The 27,712-nt window shown below is 56.7% G+C and overlaps 2 protein-coding genes across 6 annotated transcripts in view; one reads left to right on the top strand and one right to left on the bottom strand.

The window, feature by feature from the left end:
* The window catches only part of GPX4 (glutathione peroxidase 4), a 169,321-nt gene that overhangs the window by 100,881 nt on the left and 40,728 nt on the right, over positions 1 to 27,712 (bottom strand). The gene's annotated exons all lie outside the window — the stretch shown is intronic.
* The window catches only part of SBNO2 (strawberry notch homolog 2), a 48,064-nt gene continuing 37,520 nt past the window's right edge, over positions 17,169 to 27,712 (top strand). For all 4 annotated transcript variants that reach the window (XM_069481040.1, XM_069481048.1, XM_069481057.1 and 1 more), the window contains exon 1: positions 17,169 to 17,251. The gene's annotated coding sequence lies outside the window, so the exon portion shown is untranslated. The remainder of the gene's footprint in view (positions 17,252 to 27,712) is intronic.

Below are 27,712 nucleotides of genomic sequence, written 5' to 3' on the forward strand. Positions count from 1 at the left end.
CGGCCGAGGCGGCGCAGGCCGCAGGCGCCGGGCCGGGGGGTTCCCGAAGCTGCCGGGGCTCGGGCGGCGCGTCCCCCTCGCCGCGGCCGCCGCGCGTGTGGAGGAGGCGGAGCGGCGAGGGGGGCCCAGTCCATCCAAAGCCGCGGCGGCAGCCGCCGGCGCCCGCCTTCCCGCCGCCGCCCCGCGCCTCACTCGCGGGCGCCCCGGGCTGCCTCCCCCTTCCGCGCCCGACACGCCACCGCCATCTTGTTTACCTCCCTCCCCCTCCCTGCGCCGCCGCCGCCGCCGCACGCCCAGCCGCAGGGCACGCCCCCCGGTGGCGCCGACGTGCCCGCCCGTTGGCTGATCCGGCAGGCCCCGCCCTGAGGCCCGCCCCTCCACCGCTGATGATTGGACCTTTTGGACCCGGGCGGGCGACTGAGCGGGGATTGGTCACCGTTCGGCCCCACCCGAGGGGTGGATACGGCTCGTTCATTGGCCTGCGGGGGTGCCCGTCACGGGGAGGGGGCGGGACGCAGGGGTGGGGAGGCGAGGCCACGGCAGTGACCTCGGAGGGGTTTGGGGCTGGGGTCGGAGGTCATGGGCGCCAACCGCCTCTGCGGAACGGCGGTGGGGTGGGCGTAGCCCTCGTGGGCCGGCACCGAGGCTCACGGGCGGGCGGGAGAGGCGGGCGCCTGCTAAGGCCCTCACCTGAGTCCCCCTTTGGGGCGAGGTCAGGGGTCAAAAAGTAACCCAAAGTGGCCAATTCCAGGCAAAATCCTTATCTAAGCCTCTGTCTGGCCGGCGGGGGAGAGAGATGCGCCCGACGGTCTCTGCCCTAAAGGAGCTCACGGGCGAAACTCGGAATGGAGCTGGCACCGTCCCAGCAGAGTGCTTTTGGTGAAAAAACAATAGTTGCCAAAATGCGGCTTGATAAATGCTTCTGTGCCCGTCCGGTCTTTTCCACCTTTCACCTAGTTAGTACTGGGGGTTATTTTCGTAGAACAAACTGCTCCTCTCGCTGGAGCTCTGTCAGCTGCACCCGGCACAGGGAAAGCTACTTCTGAGTGTTTCAGGGGAGGAGACCCTTTAGATGGGCAGCCCCTTGAAGTGTCCTGACCTCGGCTCCCCCAGATTCATCAGCATGGCACGTGAAGCTCCGGATATTTAAAACACTCTTATCACAAGCATTGCTACCATTTGTGGTGCGCTAGCAGCCATCTGGCACTCTCACACCCCATTTTATAGATGAGAAACTGAGTCTCCAAGGAGGCAAGTGAGCAGCCTCTAGAGGACACACAAGGAACTGACAAATAGAGGAGTTGAGCCTGGGTCAATCAAGAGTCTGGGCTCCTGCAGAGCCACCTGCCTCCCAGGAATGTACGTGAGGTCTTTTCCAGCTCTTAGGTCCTGTGGTTTCTTTTGTCACTCCTCCCACCCCACCCCACCCCACCCCACCCCCAAAAAACAAAACTCAGCCTTGACTTGTTTATGGTGTAACTATCTGATCCTGGGTTTTTAAGGCCCAGGTCAGAATTTGTGGTTTTTTTTTTTTTGGAGACAGAGTCTCCCTCTGTTGCCCGGGCTAGAGTGCCATGGCATTAGCATAGCTCACAGCAACCTCAAACTCCTGGGCTTAAGCAATCCTCCTGCCTCAGCCTCCGGAGTAGCTGGGACTACAGGCATGTGCCACCATGCCCGGCTAACTTTTTCTATATATTTTTAGTTGTCCAGCTAATTTCTTTCTATTTTTAGTAGAGACAGAGGTCTCTCTCTTGCTCAGGCTGGTCTCGAACTCCTGAGCTTGAGTGATCCTCCCGCCTCAGCCTCCCAGGGTGCTAGGATTAGAGGCATGAGCCACCGTGACTGGCCAGAATTTGTTCTTTAATTACCTCTTTGTCCTCTGTCTTGGGACTGGCCAAACTCTGGCCTCTTTTGCCGTGTCATGTGTTAGTACCTGGCCTCTAATATGGATTCACAATCCTCATCTCCTGGTCTTCCTGTCCACATGGAGTCTTCTCCCATGTTGAATCAGAAGTGATCTGTGAGACCAAAAGGCTACAGTGGAAAGTGATGGTGTACAACCTCCAGGCTGGGTCGCACAAGGCACCAAAGCTTCTGCCATGTTCTGGGGGCTGGCACCATGTTATGAGGCTACTGAAGCAGCCCCGAGGAGAGGCCCGTGAGGCAGGAGCTGAGGCTTCCTGCCAACAGCCATGTGAGGCAGGCACCTTGGACGTGGATCTTCCAGCCTCTGTCGGGCTTTCAGACGTTGCAGCCCTGGCTGACAGTGTAACTGCAACCTCATAAGAGACCCCAACTAAAACAGCCCACCCAAATGGCATCCCAACCAAGACTGACAAAAATCATAAGTGATGATGAATGATTATCATTGCTTGAAGCCACTAAGGTGTGGAGTGATTTGTTACACAGCATTAGATAATGAATACACTATGTTTCATAAAAGACACTTGCTCTTCCTAAAAGTGTCCTGCAGCTGCTGTGCTGAGATATCAGGGGCTGCCCAGGTAAGAGCCACTGGTCTGGTCTCAACCAAAGTTTCCAGACTGGAAGTGACCAGGAGGAAGCAGACCCAGCCCCAGAGGAATCGACTGCCACCTGGGAGGGGGGCTAAGAATCATCGATGGTGACGAGGACCTTTAGAGAAGGACAGTCAGGAGAAGAAACTCATCTGGGTGAGCATAGGAAAGGCTCTGGGTAGATTTAGCCAAGTCTTCTTGGAGAGGGCAGTGTTAGAATTAGAACTTTGACAGATCTAGTTAGTCCAGGAGGCGCAGTGCCAGGTAAGCCGTCCACCCTGAGCAAAAGTGAGCAGCCCAGGGTTTCTACGAATCGGGGCTTAGGCATCTAGACTGAGGAGCCCTACAGAGACTTCCAGGCAGTCGGGGGGGTGCTTGCAGTCCCAGCCACTGGGGAGGATGACGAAGGAGGGTTATATGGGCCCAGAAGGCCACCCTCGACAAAAGTGAGACCCTGCTGTAAAGTATTTTTAAAAATAATATTGTGTGGGGGAAAAAAAGCTTTAATTTAAATCTTATCCTCAAAGACCCTTTTCCCAAATAAAGTCACATTCACAAGTTCTGGAAATTAGGATGTGGATGGACGTATCTCTTTTTGGGAGAGGCTGCGGTGTAGACCACTACCACTGGTAAAATTGGTGCTGTGTCCTGTACATGTCACAGAAGGGAGAACAGAGGTGCCTAGAGGGAAAGTCACTTCTTCAAAATTTCACAGCCAGGCAGTGGCAGAGCTGGGACCCAAACCCAGGTGACCTCACTCTAATGCCCCTGCAAACACACAAGAAGATGTTTACAGGCCGGGCGCAGTGGCTCACGTCTGTAATCCTAGCACTCTGGGAGGCCGAGGTGGGCAGATTGTTTGAGCTCAGGAGTTCGAGACCAGCCTGAATAAGAGCGAGACCCCATCTCTACTAAAAATAGAAAGAAATTACATGGACAGCTAAAAATATATAAAGAAAAAATTAGCCGGGCATGGTGGCGCATGCCTGTAGTCCCAGCTACTCGGGAGGCTGAGACAGGAGGATCGCTCGAGCTCAGGAGTTTGAGGTTGCTGTGAGCTAGGCTGATGCCACGGCACTCACTCTAGCCTGGGCAACAGAGTGAGACTCTGTCTCAAAAAAAAAAAAAAAAAGAAGAAGATGTTTACAGGAATAGGATTAATTCCATAGCGTGGTCTGCACCTTTCTTTCGAATGCTTTCATCCAAGCCTTTCTCGGTTAGTTTGTCACTGTCAGGATGTGCCAACATGTATTTAAATGAGTGAATACAGGAGACTCTTTAAAACTGGCAGATGAACTCATCAGATTTGAGCTCCAGGTGGGGGGTTTGAGCCAAAAATGTGGGAACTCCCCAAAACTATGTGCAAAATTGAGAGTCTGCCGAAGTGCATGCATTTCACGGGGAAGGATCCTGAGTTTCATCAGAACCTCAGGAGACCCACAGCAGGGCATTTGGTGTGGCATTGAGGGTCGGGGAGAGGCAATCCACGCCTGCATACCAGCAAACCCTTCATCAAAACATGTAATCAGCCCCAAACTCCCATTGAGAAAGAAATTGCAAAGATCAGAACAAAAACGCATGACATTGACAGCAGAGATAGAATAGAGAAAAATCAGTAAAACAGCAAAAAAAAAATCTTGTTCTTTGAAAAATAAAACTCTAGCCAGATTGATCAAAAAAGAAAGGTTACCAATATCAGGAATGAAAGAAAATATATGGCTATAAGGATGAAGGCACAACCCAAATGTAGCCATTCTTACCATGGAATATTACTCACCCATGAGAAGGGATGAGGCTCTGACACAGGCTACAGCATGGATCGACCTTGAGGACATCGAGCTCAGTGAGAGACGCCAGACACAGAAGGACACACAGTGTGTGACTCCGTTTATATGAAACGTCCAGAACAGGCAGATCTACAGAGACGAGACTTCAATTCATGAGTGTCAGGGGCTGGGAAGGGGGATGGGAATTCCTGAAAGTGGATATGGGGTTGCCTTTTAGTGTGATGAAATGTTCTAAACTCTTCCCTTTCTCCTTCCTCACAAGTGAGCCCGCTGCCCAGATCTATACTCCGGCTCCTGGTTGGGGAGGGACTCACCCCAGTGCCTGGCCCCAGAGTCCCCAGGAATCTCCTAGGGAGGCTGGCACTGTCTGTTCAGGGTAATTTTGGCCTTGGCATTTGTAGCAAGCATCAAACTCAGGCCAGCAAGGAAGCAGATCATAGGGTCTTTCCCAGCACAATGTGGCCTGAGACCCCCAGGTGGCTGCTCTAAGCCTCTACAGGGCCCTTTCACGCGTCCTAGCCCCTTGTCCCTCCGAAATCCTCCGCTGCTGGGTTTTGGCCTCTCACTTCCCATTTCCCTGAATGGAATGTTAAGGGTCCTTATGACATCAAATGGTAAGACGCCATTGGTAGTGAGATGTGTTACCATTTTATGCATTGCCACAGAATCCATAAATAGGAGGACACTCTGGACGGAGAAAGGCAGCCTGACCCCCAGGATGGTCAACTATGAAAAATGGTGACACCGTGATAATAGGACAAAGTGATCTTTACGGTGATTTATGGCAATCCTGGAGAAATGCTTTCTCTGCATTCCTCTTGTCTGCACTCACCTGCAGGTTCTGTTAAGGTCCCTGGCTTATAGCAGTTTGCCCAGGTTATAGGTGGAGCCTCAGGTTATAACTCTCAGGTTTTAAAGGAGAGCCCCAGGTTATAGCAGGGGGCCCCAGCTATAGGTGGGGTCCCCAGGTTAAAACAGAGGTTCCCAGGTTCCAGGTGGGAGGCCTCAGGTTAGAGGTGGGGGCCCTGTTAGAGGTGTGGGCCTGGGTTTCAGGTGAGAGGCTCACAGGTTCTGGGTGAATCAGCCTTCTCATCTCTGTTATATCTCCTGCCCACCCATGACACCACACACACACACACACACACACACACACACGGGTCCTGGTGCCAGGGGCTCACGTAGCATCTCTGCTCCCAGCTCTGATGCCAGACCCCCAGTCACCCCCGCTGCCACTGAGAAGTACCCACGTGTCCTCCCAGCCTGTCTGTCTGGCTAGAGACCCCAGAGTCCTGGATCTCCTCCCAATCAGTGTGTCTCTTAAAAGTCAGGGTCTTGATCCCAGATCACCCCGTCTTCACGAGCCCAGCTCAGCCCCTCACGCAGTGGAGTGAGGTCAAGTTTTGCGCCACAGTAGGCAGAGGGGTGGTTTCCAGATAAGGTCAGCCCCTACCAGGAATGCCACCACAGTCCCCTTCAGGATAAGACGCAGATAGAAAAGGGGCCGACGGTTTGTGTGGACCATTGTGGCCGCTAGGGGGCGGGCGCGGGCCGCAGCCCCGGGCGCGCTGGGCCACGCAGGGACCAAGACGCAGGGCTCACTGTCCCTTGCGGTGGTGACGCGTGGGATCGTCACCCTCTGCTGGACTTTGTCACCCAGCAGCGTCCTAAATAGCGCAGAGACGCCTGGCCTCGCACGCCCAAGGTCACTAAGACCAGACCACTCCGGACCAGCGTGTCTGCCCCGGGGAACTGTGGACACTGGGGCTCGTCGTTGTTCGGGGTGGGCGGTCCTGGGTGCACCCCCATAACCCAGTTGTGACAACCACAGAGGTCCCCATACATGACCAGGGTCCCCTGGGGGCGGGATCACCCTAATTGAGAACCTCAGGATCAGAGAAGCACCCCCAAGCATTTAAAGATGAAAATATACCATGTCTAGGATTTTGCTTCCAAACAATCCTGGGCGTACGTGCAAGGTAGAGATGTGAGAGAAAGTGTCGAGATAGCTCTACTGCACTTTCATTTTTAAATAAGGTAGAGTGAATGTACGGTGGCTACCACCTGCCAAAGTCTGAGTCCACATCCACATCCCTGGGATGGGTGGACGGGACCTTGTTTGGAAAAGGGGTCTTTGCAGATGTAATCAAGTTAAGGATCTTGTGGTGAGATCACCCTGGATTACCTAGGGGGACCCTAAATCCAATGACAAGTGTCTTTTTTTTTTTTTTTTTTTTGAGACAGGGTCTCGCTCTGTTGCCCAGGCTAGAGTGCTGTGGCATCAGCCTAGCTCACAGCAACCTCAAACTCCTGGGTTTAAGCAATCCTCCTGCCTCAGCCTCCTGAGTAGCTGGCACTACAGGCACACACCACCATGCCTGGCTAATTTTTTTCTGTTTTTAGTAGAGATGGGGTCTGGCTCTTGCTCAGGCTGGTCTCGAACTCCTGACCTCAAGTGATCCTCCCACCTCGGCCTCCCAAAGTGCTGGGATTTACAGGCATGACCCACTGCACCCGGCCTGCTTTTCAGTTTTCGATGATTATGTATCATGCTGCTGGGAACACTGGTGTGCAAGATTTTGAGTGAGAGATTTTCAGTGAGAGAAGCCAGACACAGAAGGACACAGTGTGAAACTCCATTTATGTGAAATGTCCAGAACAGGCAGATCGACAGAAACTGGACGTGGATTTGTGGTTGCCAGGGGCTGGGGGAGGGGGACGTAGCATTTAATGAGGACAGAGGACTGTGTTTTTATGACTAGCATCTTCACTTAGCACAATGTTGTCAGGGTCCATCCATGCTATAGCCTGTGTCAGAGCCTAGTCCCTTTTTGTGGCTTAGTGATATTCCAGTGTGTGGACGGACCATGTTGGGTTTATCCATTCACTGGTTGATGGACATTGGGTCCTTTCCACTTTTTGGCCAGTGCAGTGCAGAACATGTGTGTGCACATATCTATTCAAGTCCCTGCTTTTCATTCTTCTGTGTACATACCCAGGATTGCACTTGCTGGGTCACTCTGTGTTTGACATTTTGAGGAAGTGCCAGACTGTTTTCCACAGTGGCTCAGCCCCGGGTGTGCTTTTGCCTGGAGTTTTGAAATAAGGGAATGCATTACTTATTCAAAAACTTAAATTATCGCAGACAAAGAAATCAGCACATTCTAGACTGTGGGAAACTTAACAGGAAAAACAACTAGGTTTCGTACAAAAGAAACAACCAAACCACAGACAGACACAGGGAGGGTTAGACTACAGATTACAAGAGACATCGGAGTCTATCAGCCACTCACAGAAGGCAGACCTTGTTCAGATTCACAGTCCAAAAAACTGTTAAAAAAAAAAAAAAAAAAGACAATAGGAGAAGGAGGAGAAAAATTTTTAAAAATATGTATGTATAAGAGACAATTTGGAAAAATTGAATTCTGCCTGGCAAGTGGCAGGGATATTTGTGAACCCTTGTTAAATCGCTCAGCTGTGATAAAGATAACAGGATCATGTTAAAACAAAAAGCAGGGGTGCCCTTATCTCTACAGCTGCAGTTCTCAAAATGTGGTCCAGGCACCCTTCCAGAGGTCCTGGGGTCAAAATTATTTTCATATATTTTTTTTAATTTTTAGAGATGGTGCCTTTCCATATTGCCCAGGCTGGTCTTGAACTCCTGGGCTCAAGTGACCCTCTTGCCTCCGCCTCCCAGGTAGCTGAGAGTGTGCTGAGAGTGTGCCACCACACCCAGCTCACTTTCATATTATTGCTGAGGCATCTTTTGCATTTTTTTACTCTTATTCTTGGCCAAGTGAACACTGGAGTTTTCCAGGGACTTTGTGCCCTGGCATGATGTCATTGCTCGAAGGCAAATGGACTATACGCTTGTCTGATCTTTTTTTAAACGGCTTTATTGAGATGTAACTCACATGCAATTTAATCCACTCATTTAAAGTGTACAGTTCAGTGGATTTTAGTACATTCACGAGGTTGAGGTTGTGCAACCACCACCACTAATTCCAAAACATCCCATTACCCCAAAAGGAAGCCCATTCCCGTCAGCAGTCACTCCCCATCCCCCTCCCCAGCCCCTGGCACCCACGGATCCATGTCCCATCTCCGTGGTTCTGCCTGTTCTGGACATTTCATATAAATAGAGTCACACACTGTGTGTCCTTCTGTGTCTGGCATCTCTCACTGAGCACGATGTCCTCAAGGTCCACCCACGCTGTGGTCTGTGTCAGAGCCTCGTCCCTTTTCAGGGCCGAGTGATACTCCAGTGTGTGGATGGACCAAATTGTGCCTAACCATTCTTTCATTTGGACATCTGAATTGCTTACACTTTGCTTTTATTATGAATAATGCTACTAGGGATATATGTATACCAGCTTTTGTGTGGATGTATGTTTTCGAACTGGGAATGGAATGGCTGGGTCAAGTGGTACCTCAAGTCATGCCTGGTGGCCCAGAGCATGCGACCCCAGGCCTGTGGTCATTTCGCTCCAGCCATACTGTCCTTCTTTAACTCCTGTCACCTGAGCAGCTAGGGTCCTTCCCATCTCATGACGTTTGCACTTGCCACCTCAAACCCTCTTCCCCCGAGAACGCACACAACTGTTTCCTTCACTCATTTGGGTCACAGCTTTGTTGTTACCTCTTCAGAATGACCTTCCCTGACCTTCCTTGCTGAGTCCCCTCTCCCCCTACACCCCTCCCCTTCCTCATCAACTCATCCGTGGGATCTTGTTAACTTACCCTGCTCGAGGAGCGTGTACAAGGCCGTGCTGTGGTTCTCACACAGGCACCATGTAGGTGCGGCTGCTGTCTCCCACCTGTGCCTGGAGGAAGCTGGGGGAGACCCCACCCCACCCCCAGCCACTTGAAGGATGATAGTGATTGATAACTACAGCTGACATAGACTGACCCAGTGTCTGCTGCACCTCTCGGTTAAGGTCCTTCCATACTCATCAGCTTAGAGATGCGCCCACACGGCCATATGGAGAAGGCATCAGCCAACCTATTCTGTCAAGTACAGAAAGCAAATATTTTCAGCTTTGGGGGCCAGTCTCTGTTGCAACTGCCAGACTGCACCGTTATGCACGAAAGGATATTTCCAGGGATGCGTGTGGCTGTGTGCTAATAAAACTGTATTAGTGGACACTGATACGGACACTGAATTTCATATCATCTTCACATGTCATGAAATATTATTCTTTTCTTGAATTTTTTCAAACACTTTAAAATGTCAAATAATTCTTAGCCTGTGGCTTGTCTAAATACAGATGGCGGGCTGGACTTGGCCTGCAGGCTGGAGCTTGGTGACTGTGGTCCAGAGATAGCTGGGACTACAGGTGTGCACTACCACATGCCTGGCGTGTATCATAATACTGTTTTTAGGCCAGGTGCAGTGGCTCATGCCTGTGATCCTAGCACTGTGGGAGGCCGAGGCAGGAGGATCGCTTGAGGTCAGGAGTGTGAGAACAGCCTGAGCAAGAGTGAGACCCCATCTCTACTAAAAATATGAAAAATTAAGCAGGGGTGGTGGCATCTGTAGTCCTAGCTACTTGCGAGGCTGAGGCAGGAGGATCACTTGAGCCCAGGAGTTGGAGATTGCCATCAGCTAGGCTGATGCCACTGCACTCCAGGCTGGGTGACAGAGCAAGACTCTGTCTCAAGAAAAAACAAGAAAGGGGATGGAGGGATGAGATTTGGGGCTGGCGGTGTCATCTGTGTCCCCATAATGGGGAAGTCTGTCAAAGATAAAAGTCACGAGAGAGGATGGCAAGGTGGAGAGATGGAGAATTGAAGAAATCATCATCAGGGATTCTGTTTGTGGGTCCTGGATCCAGCCACACCTGAAAGCAACTAGGCCAGTGGGACTCACCCAAAGGCAATTCTGCCCCCACCAGGGGTCACCTGGCAATGTCTGGAGACCTGTTTGGTCATCGTGACTGGGTGTGGATGCTACTGACATCGAGCAGGTGGAGGCCAGGATGCTACTTAACACCCTACAGCACCGAGGACAGCCCCCACCACCAAGGATGAGCCAACCGTGAGGGGGAGAGATCTTGAGTTAGATCTATCCCTGGATCTTTCAGTTCCATGAGCAAAAGATTCCCTTTTTTTAAAAAAGCTAGTTGTAGTTTCAGTTTGTGTCACTTGCAATGAAAGGATTCTTTTTTTTTTCTTCAAGACACAGTCTCGCTCTGTTGCCTGGGCTGGAGTGCAGTGGCGTCATCACAGCTCACTTCAGCCTCCAACTCCTGGGCTCAAGTGATCCTCCTGCCTCAGCCTCCCGAGTAGCTGGGACTACAGGTGTGAGCCAGTACACCCAGGTCTATTCTTTTTTTAATTTTTATTTATTCATTTATTTATTTTGAGACAGAGTCTCACTCGGTTGCCCGGGCTAGAGTGCCGTGGCGTCAGCCTCGCTCACAGCAACCTCAAACTCCTGGGCTCAAGCGATCCTCCTGCCTCAGCCTCCCGAGTAGCTGGGACTACAGGCATGCACTGCCATGCCCAGCTATTTTTTCTACATATATATTTTAGCTGTCCATATAATTTCTTTCTATTTTTAGTAGAGACGGGGGTCTTGCTCTTGCTCAGGCTGGTCTCGAACTCCTGACCTCGAGCAATCCGCCCGCCTCGGCCTCCTAGAGTGCTAGGATTGCAGACGTGAGCCACCGCGCCCGGCCTATTCTTTTTTTAAATTAAGGTGAAATTCACTTAATAGACAATTAACCATTTTAAAGTGTACAACTCAGTGGCATTTAGCATATTCACAATATTGTGCAACTGTCACCTTTATCAAGTTCCAGAACATTCTCATCACCCCAAAAGAGAGCCCATCCCCATCAGGAGTCATTTCCCATCCCCTCCCAGCCCCTGGCACCCACGAATCCACATCCCGTCTCTGTGGCTCTGCCTGTTCTGGGCATTTCATATAAATGGAGTCACACAATATGTGTCCTTGTGTGTCTGGTGTCTCTCACTGAGCACAATGTCCTCAATGTCCCTCCACGCTGTAGCCTGTGTCAGAGCCTCGTTCCTTTCCATGGCTGGGTGATATTCCACGTGTGGATGGACAGCATTTTCATCGTTCACACGTGGAAGGACGGTTGCATTGATCCTGTATTTGGTGTAGCAATTAATGCCGCTATGACGTTTTTCTGTTTACTGTGAAGTCCTCACCACACCCCCAGCCTGACTCCAGATGCTTCACATATACTGGTACTTACCATATTCTCATAAAAACTCTCCAAGAGAGGTACTACGATTATCTTCATTTTATGGATGGGCTAACTGAGGCATGGAGTGGTCATGTCACTTGCTTGCGGGCACACAGCTATTAGGTGGAAGAGCTGGGATTTGAACTCTGGGAGTCTTAGCTCATGCCCCCCCACACTACGGGTCGTCCTTGCGGCCCTAGGGTCCTGAGGTGACTGGCAGGGGAGGAGGAGCTCCCCACATTCTCTGCTGTTGGACCCCAGACTCCCCCCACCCCTGTGCCCTGCAGATGCTGACATGGGGCTGAGGTGGGGAAGCTCAGGTTCTCCCTAGTCCTCTGTGGGATGTGACACAGCAGGAACTGGGGCTGAGAGCGGGGTGGGCAGATTCCACAAAATTCTCTAAACGCCCCTGATGCCCCCCGAGAGCTGGTCCCTGTGAGCCATTGGCCCCTAGAATGAGTCATTCCAGGACTCTAGAATTTCCCTTGGGGCCAGGCAGGGGGCCCAAGGTGAAGGTTCAGAAAGTCCCAGCGCAGGTGACCTCAGCCCTTGGGACTGGCTGCGGTGTACACCTGGGACAGCCAGGGTTGGGGCCAGGAGCTTGTTGCACCTCCTGGGACCCTCGGCAGGAGTTCACGTAGCAAGGGCCTGCCCTTGGGGGCCAACGCCTGGGTGTCCTATGCTGCCCAGGTGTCCTGCCACTTCCTGGCCCTGGAGCTTCCTCGGGGCATGCTCTGTTCCCTGCCGTGGCCTCGGCATCCGCCAATGGGGCCTGGCCTCAAGTAGCACCCAATAAATGCGTCCTGGATGAATCCATGGCCCCAAACCTGCGGCCAGCCCCATCTCCTCCCTCTGCCCACCTTGTAGCCCGATCCTGCACCCCCACCCCATGCCCTCTCCCTTCCCTTTGCCCCCTGCCGCCCTGGCTGCATCTCCTCCGGAGCTGTAAATTCTCCCACAGCTCCCATTGTCCTGGGGACAAAGTCAGCTCTCTGCCTCGGCACCTGCTGAGATGGGGCTGGGTGCAGAGTCCGGGGTGAGGGGCATCCTGAGGGTCTTCGCCTCTCCCCCAAAGCTGCTCCAGCCTAAGCCCAGCTCTTGATCAGCCCTTGACAGAATGAAGTTCAAAGTGTTGCCCCTTTCTCCGATTTTGGGGCAGCAGCTCAGCCTCCTGCCATCTGGCACATCAGGGCAGATCAAGTGACCTCTAGCCCCACCCTGGCTGTACCACTCCATTGCTCTATAACCTTCCATGGCTCCCTAGTGCCCTGGGATAAAGGCCTGGTCCTCCCTTTCCCAGTCATCTGCCCTCACTTGACCTGGGCCCTCCCTGCACATGCTTCCGGGATCTCTCCAGCCCCTGGGCCTTCACACGTGCTGTGCCTCCTCCTTCTTCATCCTTTCCCACCCAAATGATGGGTAATTTACTGATTTTCCTTCAACAGCCAGCCTGGGGGTGCTGGGTCTGTGTCACTCCTTCCCTGTGGTCCCCATGTTCCAGCTTCAGTGCGGAGGCGGGAGGCCTGTCCTGAGAGAGAGCTCAAACCCGTCAGACGGGTTTGCTGTTCCCTGAAGTCGTCCTGGCACAGAGGCAACCTGGGCCCTGCCTGGCAGGGTCCTGCTCCTGGCCCAGGCTGTGCCAAGAAGGGAGCTGCAGGGCCCGGGAACATCCAGCCAGTACCTGCGGGAGGGCACCTTGGGGCAGGTGGCAGGTGGGGCCTGGCTGCAGACAGAATGTGTGCTGGGCAGCGCGGGGGCAGTGCAGGGGAGGCAGCTGGAGGGGAGAGATGGGAGAGAGAGGGACACAAGTCAGACATGGGCAGGCGAGGAGGACAGGGATAGAGACAGGGAGATGGAGAGAGAAATAGAAAAGAGACAGAAGGGGATAGACATAGCCTTGTGTGGCTGGGGCAGCCCTGGCTGTTTCTGCCTCAGTTTCCCTTTCTGCACGTAGGGAAGGAGCTGCCTGGGGCTTGGGAGAGAGAATAGCAGGGGGGAGGTGGCGGGTCCTGAGGCTGGGGTCTGCGAGGGGAAGTGGTGCAGAAAGGAGAAGTGGGCAGGCTCCTGGCCGGGGGAGGCTGGCAGGGAGGAGGTGTCCGTCCCCAGGGCTGGGAACCCAGGGACTTTCCAGAATGCGGAGAAACAGGAAGCAGCTCCGGCTGTCCCTGCCCCCCCATCGGGCTGGGCCAGGCCTGGCCCACCTGCTCCGCCTCACCTGCCCAGGTCTGAGGATGTGCAGGAGCCGCCCAGCCACGCCCGCTGCTTGGTCTCCTGGCAGCAGAAGGGGCACAGGCCTGGGGGCCTCCTGAGGCTGGTGGGGGGGTGGTTTCCAGGATGGCATCTCCTGGACAGGGACACTGAAGGGCAGCTGGAGAACCTCAATATGGACAACCTTCGGCGAGTGTGAGGTTCTCTGCCGCCTGGAGTAATTGAGGCACAGTGCTGGGCTGGGCTGCGGCTCCCCCCGCAGCCCCACCACCAAGCCCAGGTACCTCCCCCTGGTAGCTGGGGCAGGTCGGTGGCCCGGCTCTGGGACCCCATTTCTGTCTGTGTGATCTCCGCATGATGGGTTGCTTGATTGTGCCAATAAAAATAATACAGGGCACCTGGTTCAGTTTGAATTTCAGAGACATGGAGTCTTCCTCTTTATGATAAGTCTATCCCAAATGTGGCCTGGGGTATACTTATGCTAAAAATGTATTTGTCATGTACTGAACATCAAACTTTAACCGGATGTGCTGTATTTTATCCCTCAACTCTGTGTCTGCGAGTCTATAAAGGCCCCGGGGGGACAATTAGGAGGTGCGTGCATGGGAGGGGAGTAGAGGGAGGGCTTAGGGCAGGAGAACCTGGACTTCCAACATGGCCTCGCCAGAAAACCACCACGACTGCCACGACCCCGTGTCCCAGGAGCCCTCTCCTCCCGTCACGGTGCATCGAGGACCTGGGCCTGGGCCAGGGCTAGGAGGGGGCTGTGGATGCCTCTGGCCAGCTGGGTGGCTCCCTGGGGCCCCCCCCCCCCGGCCTATGCCCGCCCATCTGTGTTGTCCAGAATCCCTCCTCTCTAGACCTCCAACCTCAGCCTTCCTCCTCACGACTTCCTCCTTGAACGTTCGCTGATGTAACACTGTGGCTGTGGCTGGAGAAAGATCCAGAATTTTACCTGGAAATACTCCTAATGGTGTAATCCTACACACTGTCTCATTGAGTTGTCTAGACAACCCAGCAAGTAGCTGCTTGTATTATCACCTTCCCCATGTTACAGGTGGGAAATGGCAGGGACAGAGAGCTTAAGCAACTTCCCTGGGGTCACAGAGCACACAAGCAGCGCTGCATCCAAAGCTGCGCTGTGAGCTACGGAGCTACGGAGCTGCGTCCTGACGACTCTCTAAAGCCGCCTCTTGTGATTCCCTGGAAATCCCCGAATCTGACTAATTCCCTAGACATCCCCCGACTTGGCAAATTCCTCTATGCTGAGATGGCTGGACCCACCCTGGCCTGGGCAAACTGCCCCCATTTCGGGCAAAATTACCCTTAGAGACCTCATGGTTTCCTGAGGTGGACGTGGCAGAAGTTGAATCCACGCCTTCTCCCAGATCGCTTGGTGACCTTAGGCTGGCTACGGAACAGTGCTGTGCCTCAGTTTCCTCACCGTGACGTGCAGGTAATGCCAGTCCCTCCCTCTCAGAGGGCCGTCTCGGGAACAGGGCTAGATTCATGGGTATGTGATTTGGGCCTTTGCCCCGCACCTGTGCTCAGAAGGTCCCAGTGCTCAGTTTAATGTTTAGCTGTTGCCTTGCTGAAATTCTTTAGCAACTTTTGCGCAAGGGGCCTGCATTTTTGTTTTTCACTGGGCCTTGGAAATTGGATGGTCCTGTCTGGGAGGAAATGAGAAAAAGCAGCTGGACACCAGCCATCCCCCAAGTCAGCTTATTCAATCTTCTGAATCTCTGTTGCTCAATTTAATAGCTTTTCATTAGCTGTGAAAAAGTTTTTTGTTTTTTTTTTTTCACTGCAGCCTTGAACTCCTGGGCGGAAGCGATCCTCCTGCCTCAGCCTCCTAAGTAGCTGGGACTACAGGCATGCATCACCCCACCTAATTTTTCTCATTTTTTTTGTAGAGATGGGGTCCTGCTATGTTGCCCAGGTTGGTCCCAAACCCCTGACCTTAAGCAGTCCTCCTGCCTCGGCCTCCCGAAGTGCTGTAATTACAGATATGAGCCACCACGCACAGTATAACAATTTCAAAATTGAGATTACAACCCCGATTGCGGAGAACTAAGCATACCAAAGGAGACTTCATTCTGGAGAAATCATTTGTCCTCCCTGGGTCTCAGGTTTCCAGTCTGTTCTTTTGTGCATCAGGTTTGATGACAGGAGGTCTTTGGCCTGAATTTTGTAGGGCAAATAGGTTTTAAACATACTCCTCTCCCTTACTAGACTGGCCCTTTGAACAGCTTTTCCTTTGCCTAGCCTGTCCTTTCTACTCTTTTCTGTCTGGCAAACTCCTACTTGAATCTCAAAACCCAGCTTCAATATCCCCTCCATCATGCAGCCCTCCATGAAGTCCTAGGAAGAAACTTCAACCCTCCCTGGGCCCCAGGCCTAATCTTCCATGTGCGAGTGTCTGGTCCTGGCCCTCTCTCCCCCAGAGGAGGGGCTTCCTGAGGTCAGGGCAGAGAACTGGGTCCCCTTTGGAGGCCCGGCACAGAGCAACATCCGTAACCATTCACTGAATGAATAAACAAGCCACGGACAAGCAAACTCTAATTCAGGGGGCTGGAACAGGTGTGGGAGGCCTCTGGCTGGTGGTGAGTTGGGTCCAGGGAGCTGTATCAGTGTCCTTCTCGTTATCTCTGAAATCAGGCCGGGAGGGCGTGGTGCCTCTCACACCGGATCTGCCTGAACTGGGCTCAGCTTCCCCGTGGTGGGGTCCAATTGGCTCAAGTCACAAGAAAACTACCCTGGGGCTCCAGCCACCCTTGCCAGGGCCCAGTCCTGCTCTTGTCCTTGCAGTGAGGCCACTGGGAAGCCCCTGAGGAATGGACCCAAAGGAGGTGCCCCCCCAGGCTCCCATGGCCCTGCCTGAAAGTATCCTGCACTCTCTTGGGCTGGCCCCTGGAACCGACCCCGACCTCCGACCTCCGTGTGCGAGTCACCACGTTGCAGGGGTCCGGGTAGGCAGACAGGTTAAGGATCAGTGAACTTTGGTGGGAGGGCAATTAATTAACGTAAAGAGCATGACTGGCGGGCCTCGTCCATTTTAGGTGGTTGTGAGGGAGTCTCAGTTTGAAGGTCTGGGGTGCGTGCGCAAGAGGGGCAGACGCCTGCGTGCAAAGGCCTGGACCCCTCCAGGGGGCCAGAGGAAGGAGGGGCAGCAGGCATGTGCACAGCACAGCAGGCTCGATTTCGCCCGCACGTTGCAGAGGAGGAAACTGGGGCCCGAGCAGGGCAAGGCACGTGCCCGAGCCCCGCCACACAAGGCAGGGCTGGATTCGAACCCGGAGCCATTCCCGGCGCCTTCCCGAGACCTGGAGGGTGACCCCGCCCCAGCGCCGAGGCCACGCCCCACACCTCCCGAGGGCACGCCCCCGGCGGCCCACCCCGCGGCATGACCGGAAGTGCGCGGGCCCCCAAGATGGCGCCCGAAACCCGGAAGTGAGCCGCAGCCGCCAAGAGGCTCGGAGAAACTGAGGCGCCGCGGGCTCCGCGCCCGGCCGGACCCGGATCCGAGGTGAGGCGCGTCCGGCCGCGACCCCGCGCCCGGCCCCGCGCTGGCTCGTCGTGCCCCCGGCCGTGCGCGTCCCCGCGCGTCCCTGCCTGGGGGTTCCGGGGGCCGTGGGGCGGAGGTGAGCGCGACAGCGACGCTAGTCCCCCGCCGCGACCCCGCCCCCGCCGCGACCCCCGCCACCCCGGTCCTCCGCCGCGAACCTTGACCGCGCGCTGCTTGGCGACCCCCGCCGTGAACTTTGACCCCTCCCTCTGCGGCGACCCCCTTCAGCCTTCCCGCTTTCCTTGGTGACTTCCGACCTTTCGTTTTCTGGTGACTCTTGACCTTGGACTTCTCAGTGACCCTGGAGCCCCCGGTGGCCCCCGAACCCGCTTTTTCCTGGGGTCCTGACCATTCCTCCCTTCATGTGACCCTCAACCCCATGCGCCTCCTGACCCCAACCCTTTTCCCCAGTGCCCCCGGATCTCTGCTATCTCCCTGATCCCGGAACCCAGGCTCCTGGTGGTTCGAGCCCGTTTCCCTTCAGTGACCCCCTGCCAGGACCCCCCTTTCCTGGCCCCACAAGCCCTGGGGACGCTGACCCCAGCCCCTCCAGGAGGGGCAGACACGCCTGTTTCCCCCGTGTGGGCCCTAGGTTTGGGACGGGGGCTTGCTGACAGTAGCCGACCCCAGGGATGGCTGCACAGAGCCTGTCAGGTGGGAGTGTGTGGCCAGAGGTGGCCCCAGGAGCAGCTCGTGTGGGTGGGTGGGGAACGGGAGGCCGGCTCCGTGGGTCCTGCCCTTCTCAGGCCTTCTCCCCACCACCCCAGAGCCCTGGGAATGCAGCTGTAGGGGCCTGGAGGGACCAACCCAGACTGGCCTGCGCTGGGGGAGCAGGGAGAGCCCACCCTGTGCCTCCAGAGACGCTAGGGCAGGGACGGCAAGTGTCTCACTAAATGAAGTGATTCACATTCTAAAAAGTAAAATAAAGTCAAGTCTGCAAAGTGTGTAGTCCAGACATCCCCTGGCTTCTGCTTCCCGGAATGCCTGTTAGTCCCGCCTGCTCCCGAACGGCCTTCCTGCCTGTGGACTGCCCAGACGGGCCGCTTTGGTGCCATCTGTTGCACCCTGTTAACGCAGCTGCCAGGCCGTGGAGCTGGCCTTCGTCAATGTTTGCTGGCAGTTTGGGGGACAGTGGGTGTTTTACGGAGTGGCAAAGTGGGGCCTGATGTAGGGCTGACCTTAGCTTGGAATCGAGGTGACCTGCTCTCAGGTGAAGTCAGCTGGCACGGTGGGTGCCTGCTCACTGGCGGTGCTTCCAGGGGCACCAGGGTTTCAGACCCCAGAGGGAGCCAGCCCATCGGTCACAGGCATTGAGCTTTATTCCAGGCTAGTCCCTGCTTGCCCAACTGAGGGGGGTACGGTGCTGTCAAGGGCACCCTCCCTGGGACTGGCTTCCCTGACTGGACCCTGGGAGGAGAGTGGCAGGGACCTGGGACCCTCAGAGTTTGTGGCAGGTCAGGCAGGTAGCCCAGGGAAGGCGTGCGCCTGTCCACGCCCTTTCTTCCAGTCAACATCTAGCTTACCGGCTTCCCAGTTGCCCTCCCCTGGATTTTCCCAGGGGAGGCCCCTGAGAGGTGGGGTGATGACTTCCCAGAGCTGTGTGCTCTGGGCCACCTTCAGAGTACTTGCGGAGAAAGCCAGAGTGAGACACCTGGATGGGTGGGGTCCCAGGGCTTCCTAGGCAGGGGAGACTCCGGCAGGCTCCCTCTTCCCTGGGGAGGGGAAGGACCAGGCAGGCGCCCGCCTGCCCCAGGAGTGTGATTTCAGACAGGCAGGAAGCTCCCAGCAGACGTCTACTCACACCTGCGGGAGCCAGAAGGACCCTGATGGGGAGAAGGGTTGTGCAGATGGGGCTCAGCCTGGGCCCAGGTGAGGGGCTGGATTTCCAGGGGGGTCTCTGTTGGGCAGAGCACAGAAGAGGCAGCATTCGTTTGTTCATTCATTCATTCATAGTTGGCTTTGAAGTCTGCTGGACGGGAGGTGTACAGGTGGGGTAGATGACCTGTGCTCTCTGGCCGCTGGACCCTGCACCGGTCAGTGCCCTGAGCCTCGTGGGGCTGTTTCCTCCCCCACCCTGGGGGTGTGAGCCAGGCAGGCATGGCTGCCTCAGTTCCAGCAAAGTCTCAGATGCCCCTCCGGCAGGGCCCAGGCGGAAACGCCGACGCAGCGCAGCGAGCTCAGCCTGGAATAAAGAGGCAACTGTGTCGGCAGAACAAGCCCAGTCCCCAGAGGCCACCTCCCTCCCGGGAGGGCCCCCTGCAGGTGGTGGGGTCAGCTTGTTCCTGTGTACGGTTGGGAGTATAACGTAATCTAAGATTGTAAACACACAGGGGGTAGACAGGGTGCGTTGTGTGGAGGCAGCCCCTGTGGTGCCAGCACAGTCCCAGGGACTGTGTGCATGTGCGTGTACACACATGTCCCTGCTTATTCATATGTTGTCATGTGCACACATGTGTCGTGTGTGCCTGTGGCTGTGTTCACACATTGTGTGTGTATGTGTATGCATGTGGTGGTTGTGTACTCTGGCGTGTGTCGTGTGGGTGCATTGCTTGTGCATGCATGTTGTGTGTGTGCCTGCATACCCAAGTGTGTGTGTGTGTGTGTGTGTGTTGTGCATGTGTGCGTGTGATTTGCTGCGAGCAGGCTTGGAGCGTGTCCAGTGAGTTTTTCCACAACTGAGGGCTGTATGGTCAGATGGCACTCGGGCGGGCGGGGTGCAGCTGGCTGCCTGCTGGGTGTAGCCCAAGAACGAGGTCACCCAGACCTGGTTCCTGCACTGGCCTGCCCACCGGGCAGTGTGGTGGACCCCCCAGCCTCTTGGACCTGCCTCCCGGACCCCTCCCCCTGCCGGGGGTTGATCCGGCTTCTGCGAGCTCAGGGGCGTCGTCAGGGTCACTGCTGATGGAGACTGCTGGCTGCATGGGTCCCCACATTTCCCTCTCTGGGAGGTGTGGCCACCTGTCCTTGCCTGTGACTCGGACTGGGGTTCTAGACTGGGATTTCAGATGCGCTGGCTCCAACACCTGCCCGCATTGGGCTTGCTGGAGCCCCTGGGGGAGGCAGAGATTAGGCCCCTTGTTTATGTGCTAAGGCATGGGTGAACCTCAAAGACGTGCTCAGTGAGAGACACCAGACACAGAAGGACACACAGTGTGTGACTCCATTTATATGAACTATCCAGAACAGGCAGATCCACAGAGACGGGATGTGGATTCATGGTCGCCAGGGGCTGAGGAGGGGGTTGGGGAGTGACTGCTGATGGGGATGAGGCTTCCTTTTAGGGTGAAGGAATGTTCTAGAACTAGACGGGATGGTGGCACAGTTCAGAATAGACTAAAAACTACTGAGCTGTTCACTACATGAGTGAATTTGGTGGTGTGTGTCTCAGACAAAACAGAAGTGTTTGAAAGAGAACATGGCTTTGTCCTCGCCCCTGAGAACCCATGTGCGTGACCCCAGGCCAAGCCCAGTGTCCCTGGGAGTGGGCCCTGCTCGAAGCCCTGCAGCCAGCTCATGTCAGAGGATGCTGGGTGGGGGTCAGGCCACCTCCCCCGGAGCTCCCAAGCCCGGGCTGTGCTCCAAAGCACTGCTCTGTGAGGCAGGGAGTGTTTTCCGCAGGAGCCTGGGCTTGCCATGTTGGGTGGGGGCAGGCCTTGGGCTGTGTGTGCCTGGGAGCAGGGGCTGGGGTCCTGGGGTTTGGCACATTCCCTGGCTCTCTTGTGGGTTCCCCTGGGTCCCCCATGGGCCCAGCCTGACCTCCAGTGGCCATGGGGGAAGGGAGTGCCAAGTCAGCTTCCCTGCAGGCCCCACCGGGTGCTGTTGCCCAGGGCAGCCTGGGGACAGCTGGGACGTGCCCTCTTGCCCTGCAGGCCCTGCAGCCACTTGTTCCCTGCCACGCTGGGCCTTGCACAGAGTGCTGGGGGGCTGGGGACAGGGCTCCAGGTCTGGCGATATACTTCCAGGACCCCCAGGCCAGATGCTGTGTCTCCTGGACTCAGACCCTAGATCAGAGGAACCCCGCGTCCTTGTGGGGGTTGGGCCCAGCCTGGTAGTTTGGGGTCATAGTGCTAGCCCTTCCAGAGCATGCACATGGGATGGCTGGGCTGGGGACTTGGGCACGTGCAGAGCCAGGCCCCTCCATGTCCAGGTCCCTAGCTCAGGGCTGGCCTGGGCAGAGCAAGTCCCTAAGTGAAACCGAAAGAGACAGCCTTGGCCTTCATTCCAGGACCAGCCGTATTTCGAAAATGACATGTGCCAGGTTCCGGAAAGCGGGTCACTCGACTTCCCTGGGAGCCTGCTGCCCTCACCGGGCGAAGGCCACAGAGACAGGATGCTTGGCTTCAAGAGGGAGGGAGCCGGTGCCCTGGGCCTGCAGCGGGCAGTAAACCTTTACAGAGCTGACTCATGGGCTGGGGTGGGGCAGCGGTGGGCGGCAGCAAGCAAGAGAAAGCCCCTGCCCCAAACAAGGCCCAGGGCTCTGGGAGCAGCCAGTGACCCTCCCCTGGTGCCTGTCCAGCCTGGAGCCAGGAGGCGTCTTCTCTACATGTCGGGTAAACTGAGGAAAGGTTCATCCCAGGGCGGCTGCTCTCACTGCCTGGACCTCCGGTGCCCCGAGCCCGGGACTGCTCCGACTGGGTGCTCATGATTGCTGCGTTGCATGGGGACAGGAGCTCTGCAGGAAGGGCCGGCCGGCCCGTGTCTGGAACGGGGCAGGGGCAGCAGGTTCTGAGGGGCCCGAGCCCAGTGGGGGGTGGGGAGGGGGCTCTCATCAGGCTGCTTCCTGTGGTCTTGGCCGGTCTAGGGGTGTCGGCCTGGGAAGCTGTGCCATGGGGGTATAGGACTACCCCACCCTCGACTGGCCCCGGGGTGGGGAAGTGCGTTAGTGTTTCCTGGGCCACTCGTGAGGGCTCTCTCAGATTCTAGAACGGCTCTCCCCCTCTGTTTTGGAGATGGGGGTGCTGTTTAGGGGATGGGGGCTCGCAGGGATGGCATTGGGGGTGTCCTGGGTCCTAACAGTGTTGGCTCTATCCCCGGCTGGTGGGAACCTGGAGGAACTCTGGGGCAAGGGGGACCTGGGTGCGGCTGCCTGATCTCAGAGTCTGAAAGCTGGGGCTGCCCCCAACCCAGACTCAGGCTTCTCTTGACAAACCAGATGATCTGGAAACCCCAGGCCGCATTCCTGTGCCGGGAGGCTCTGCCCCTCCTGGGTGTGTGCCTGCCCGGCCCCCTCCCCAGCCCTGGCAAGGACGGGTGGAGGGTCACCCTCAGAGGCGGATGCTTGGGGATGTCCCCCAGAGCCTGAGACAGAGCCTGAGACCGCATCCCCTAGAACCTGCTGCTGTGCTCCGGGCTGCGTGGCCTAGCTTGGAGAACCCAGGTGAGAGCCAGGCCAGCTGACCCCTGGGTTCTGGCCTGGCTTGACCTGTGGCCGAGGAACCCGGATGCACTGGACCTCTGACCTGCAGAGCCAGGAGAGGACGCGTGTGTTGTTTTAAGCTGCCACGTCTGTGGTCACCCTTCACAGCAGAAAGAGAAAATGGGTCCAGGCTCCACTGGGGAGTCTGGGGTTCCTGCGGCTGTGATTTTGGGGCCTCTCTCCTCCTCCCAGAAGTGGGTCAGGGTCTGATGTGCGGGTGTTTGCCTGGGCGGAGCAAGTGGGCCTCCCCGGGTGGCTTGGGCACCTTGCTCTGGGTTAGTCTCCGTGTCGCTGGCCCTCGAGCCCAGCCCACAGCTGGGAGTGAGCCTCCTCCTCCTCCTCCTGTGAGACACCTGACTGCCTCTGGGCTCAGATGAAGGTCCCTCGTGATGCTCTTGGCACCAAGGCTGGACTGACAGAGCCTGAGGACAGTGGTGACTTGTTGGACCGCTCACCTGGGACCAGTGAAACCTGGTTGTGGACGGCACCAGCTGACGTCTTGCTTGGGGCTCTCCACGGGGCCAGGTAGAGAGACCTGGGGCGTTGGCTGGCCTGGGGTGCAGGCACCTGACATCAAGCAGGGACAACAGGGAGTTTGGTGCTGGTGAGACCTTCCTCACAGACGTCAGACGAGCGAGAGCACATCAGTTTCAGAGGACCAGGAAGTCAGGAGTGAGTGGGATTTGACTTCACATCTGCTCAGAAGAAGACCTGTGGGTCAGAGGAAACCACAAGCTCAGTGCGTCAAAAGTCTTTTGAAGACCACAAATAAGCACCAGACTCAAGCAGACACTTTGCAGAAGCAGCTGCTCAGCTGCCGTAGGAAGCTGTTCTGCACCTGTCCAGGTGGGCAGGGGTTCAGAAGTCAGGTATCCATGAGAGTTGGTGAGCAAGGGCTGCCGCTGGACCTCTGCACCATGGGGGTGCGGGTGGGCTTGTGCATCACTGTAAGAAAGCCTGCATCTGTCCCTGGTAAGGCTGAACCACACTGGGAGGGGGTGGCCAGGCCAGGGCCCCCTGTGTCCCCGCTAGGCCTCAGGGAGGGGGCCGTGCACCCGAAAGCTGTACCCTTGGGGCTGGTGGGTGGGTGGGTCAGGGCTGCTGACCTGTCTTGCTCTGACTGTCTTGGGCTGATCTGTAGAGCGCCGCCCCCGCCACGAGGCTGTGACAGACCACTGCTCCTGGGGGCTGGTCGCTGGCTTGCAGGTCTATCCCGCACAAACCAACACATCCTTGAGTCTGTGGCCAGCGAGCCGGCCGTGGGTGACCCCATATCGGTGCCTCCAGAGCCCAGCCTGGAGGGTCTCCTTGTTGGCATAAAGGTTTATTTCACTGAGCATCGTCACCCTGCTCCACCCCTGCACCCGTCTGGGATCTGGGGTCCTGTTCCCCAGATGCTGGCTTGCCCCCAGCAACATCAGCACCTACTTGGCCCTGGGTCCTGGGCTGCCCTCCGTCCTTGGGGACAGCAGTGCCCGTCTCTGAGTGACTGTGGGGCCCTCGCTCCCCAGCTGCTGCTCTTGGCCCCATCGTCCTCCTGGCTCTGTTGCTTCTGCTCTCGGGGTTGGGTCAGGATGACAGGCTGCAAGGTCCCCCCTCACCAGGGCCTCCTCCACATGCAGTCCTCTTCCTGGGCTCTGTGTTGGCTGAGGAGGCCCCAACAGCAGGGTCTGGGGCTTGAGTCTGTGCCCCCTCTCCCACACCCAGTTCCAGAGTGGGGGGACAGGGTAGGCCCAGGGGTCAATGGACCCTGCCCGCTCGGGCCCCTGGACACCTTGCTGTGCTTTAGGGCAATTGAGTCTCGATGGCCTAGGGCACTGGCAACCCTGCTGAAGACCTGCGGTGTCTCTGCTGGGCAAGTCCCTCCGCCTGGAGTGTCCCAGCACCTGGTCCCGTGAGTGGGGGAGGTTTTGTGTCAGAGCAGGAGGGGAGGTTTTGCAGGAGAAGCTCTGTCAGCTCAGGCCGTCCCCAAGCTTGGGAATCTTCCCTCCGGAAGGCATGGGAGGGGGATTCCACTGGAAATCAGGGTGCTGGAACTCCTGGAGTCCTCCCCAGGAGGGGGCTGTGAGGGGCGCTTGCCCATCTCTCCTGAGGCCCACCTTGGAGTGCACCTGGTGGTGCGGGGTAGGGCTTCCTGGGGAGCTGGGGTTCAGACCCCATCGGGAGCCCAAGTCCACCCAACGTGCCTTTCCCTGCGGGAGAAACACTGGCGCTCAGCCCCCAGGCTACCGGGGCCGTGGGACCTGCAGGCTGGAGAGGCGGCAGTGCCACCTTTCACCATGGGGTGGGGGGGCCGCTGCGCTTCCTACTGGGGCATCGAGGGCAGAGCTGGAAATTCAAGAAACAAACGCACATCCTGCGCCTGCCTCCTGCACTTCCATGCGGGCCCACAGCGTCCTCATGTGCAGGACGGCCGGCTCGGGAGCAGTGGCTTCTGCCCGCAATTGGCAGCCTGGAGGTGCTACCACACAGCTGCCTTTGGGGACTGTGTGGCAATCTGGCTCACAGCCCTCCTTGCCAGTCTCACCCCAGAGCACCGCATCCTCCACCCTCCCTCCTGCCAGGCTTGTTGGGTGGACTGGGGTCAGGGCCTCGCATGCTGGAGCCATCTCCTGGGTCGGTCCCAGGCTGTTGTCGTAACAGCCCCGCACACCAGGCGGCTCTGAACAACAGGTTTCTCCCCAGTCATGGAGCCCAGGAGTCCAAACCCCAGGTGTGGGCAGGGCCGCACTCTAGCGGGAACTCTCCTGCCTCTCCCAGCTCTGGGGGTTCCTGGTGTCCTGGGCTTGTGGCACTTGTCCCTGCCTCCGTCTCCACACGGCCAGCTGCTCCGTGTCCTGTCTTCTCTGTCTCTCACTAAGGACACAAGTCATTGGATTTGGGGCCCACCCCACCCCATGTGACCTCATCATCACTAACTACGTTTGTAAAGACCCTGGGTCTGATAAGGTCACTCTCACAGGTGCCAGGTGGACGTGAATTTTGGGGGCCTACGTCCCCTCCTGTACCATGGAGACCCTCCAAATCATCCCTTTTACCTTTCAGTCTCTGGCCTGAGCCTGGCGGAGCTCTCAGGTGCTGTGAACTGGGCCACCCCGAGTGCTGGCCACGTGGGCGCCCCTCCCCATCCACTGTGTGGAGTCGAGAGCGCGTCCACGCCCAGCACTGTGGCCTGTGGGGTGCCCATGAAGGCATCAGGAGAGACCGGCCTCAGGTTCTGGGCCTCAGTTTCCCTGTGTGTCAAATAAGGGGTTGGAGCAGCTCTGGGGAACACTGGGCTTCGGTTGAGGGTCAAAGCGGCCCCTGTATAGGGTTCTAGTTTGCAGAGGTTTACCCCTAAAGACAGACTGGGCCAAAGGGCTCCCAGGGGCCCCCGAGATCTGAGATGGGGCCTGTTCCCGGCTCAGGGAACCTCAGTTTCTTTATCTGTATAGTGGGGGAAAGGGCCAGGCAGGGCCCAGTAAGGCAGAGCGTGATGTGGGGCCCCCAAGCTGTGGGCAGCCCTGGCTGAGAGAGGGGCAGTGGGCACCATTGGGAAGCCAGGCTGGCTTCCCCCGTGCAGGGGCTGAGACCCAGCACCCACCTCCACGCCTGCCACCCGCCCCCAATTCTGAGCACAGAGAGGGAGGGGCACACCCAGGAATGAGGGGAGGGGCTTGGTGGGTGGGATGGCACCCCTGTACGGAGGATGGGGATGTGGGGAGGGGCCCTGGGGTGCAGTCTTCATCAGTTATTTCCCTGCTCTGCTGTGGCCCCTTGGGAGTGTGGCCCTATCAGTTCAGGTCTGTGGTTTAGGAAGATGTTCCCTTGGCCAGGGCAGGTGGGCCTGGGGAGGAGACATCCCCTCGGCTTTGTGTGTGGATGGGAAGCTCGGGCCAAGGGGGACCTGCTGGACCTGGGGGAGGAAACAGGCTCATGTCCAGTGCTTCGGGGCTCTGGGGGGGCAGGTGTCTCGTCAGTTGGTCAGTGTGCACCGGCCCCAAGGGGCCCTTGGGAAGGCCTGGCCCTGGGCCTCGTGGTGTGTGGGGCCCGGATTCCCTAGGCACTAAGCCTGGGCCATGTGGTGCCCTGTCCTTGCAGGGGCATCCGGGCCATGGGAGGCAGTGAGGCCCGGTGCTGGGGCCAGGGCCAAGTGTGGGGAGGGTGGGGGTCCTCTCGGCCTCTCTTGGCGATGTGTGTACAGGCTACACTAGGATCGAGGGTCAGAGGTGCCAGCTGGGTTTGGCCGGGCACGGCTCACATGGCTGTGGTTGGCCTGGCTGGCCTCCTTGTCCAGGGTGAAGGTGGCTGAGGGGTGCGCTATCTGCCACTGTTAGTCGAGGGCCTGGCGGGCAGCGGCACCATCGGCCCAACGTGCTTCCTGAGTTCACACCGTGAATTAAACTGCTTGTTTTTGAGATGGTCGTAGATTCACGTGCTATTGTAAGAAACAGCACAAAGAAGTTCTGCATACCCATTTCCCCCACTGAGAACATCTTGTAAAATGACAGAGCAGTGTCACCAATAGAGTATTGACGTTGGAGTGGGCCACTTTCCCCAGTTTTTTGTGTGCGTGTGGCACACGTGTCTGGGCATGTTTTGGTTATGTCAGGGTTCCATGTTTATGTCATTGGGATCATGGCTCTTTCCCCACTGAACCACCTAGTGTGCTATAATTCTGCATTTCTGTCTTTTTTCTTTAAAAATCATCTGCATCCACTGCTTCCATTATTTCATTTTATTTTTATTTTATTTTATTTATTTAGTTTTTTTAGAGATGGAGTCTCACTCTGTCACCCAGGCTGGAGTGCAGTGGCACGATCACAGCTCATTGCAGCCTCCAATTCCTGGGCTCAAGCGATCCTCCTGCTTCAGCCTCCCGAGTAGCTGGGACTACAGGCACATGCTACTGTGCTAATTTTTTAAAAATATTTTTTGTAGAGATGGGGTCTTGCCATATTGCCCAGGCTGATCTTGAACTCCTGGCCTCAAGTGATACTCCTGCCTCAGCCTCCCCGGATGCTGGG

The sequence above is a fragment of the Eulemur rufifrons genome, chromosome 2 (genome assembly GCF_041146395.1).
Source record: "Eulemur rufifrons isolate Redbay chromosome 2, OSU_ERuf_1, whole genome shotgun sequence".
In the NCBI taxonomy this organism is placed as follows: Eukaryota; Metazoa; Chordata; class Mammalia; order Primates; family Lemuridae; genus Eulemur; species Eulemur rufifrons.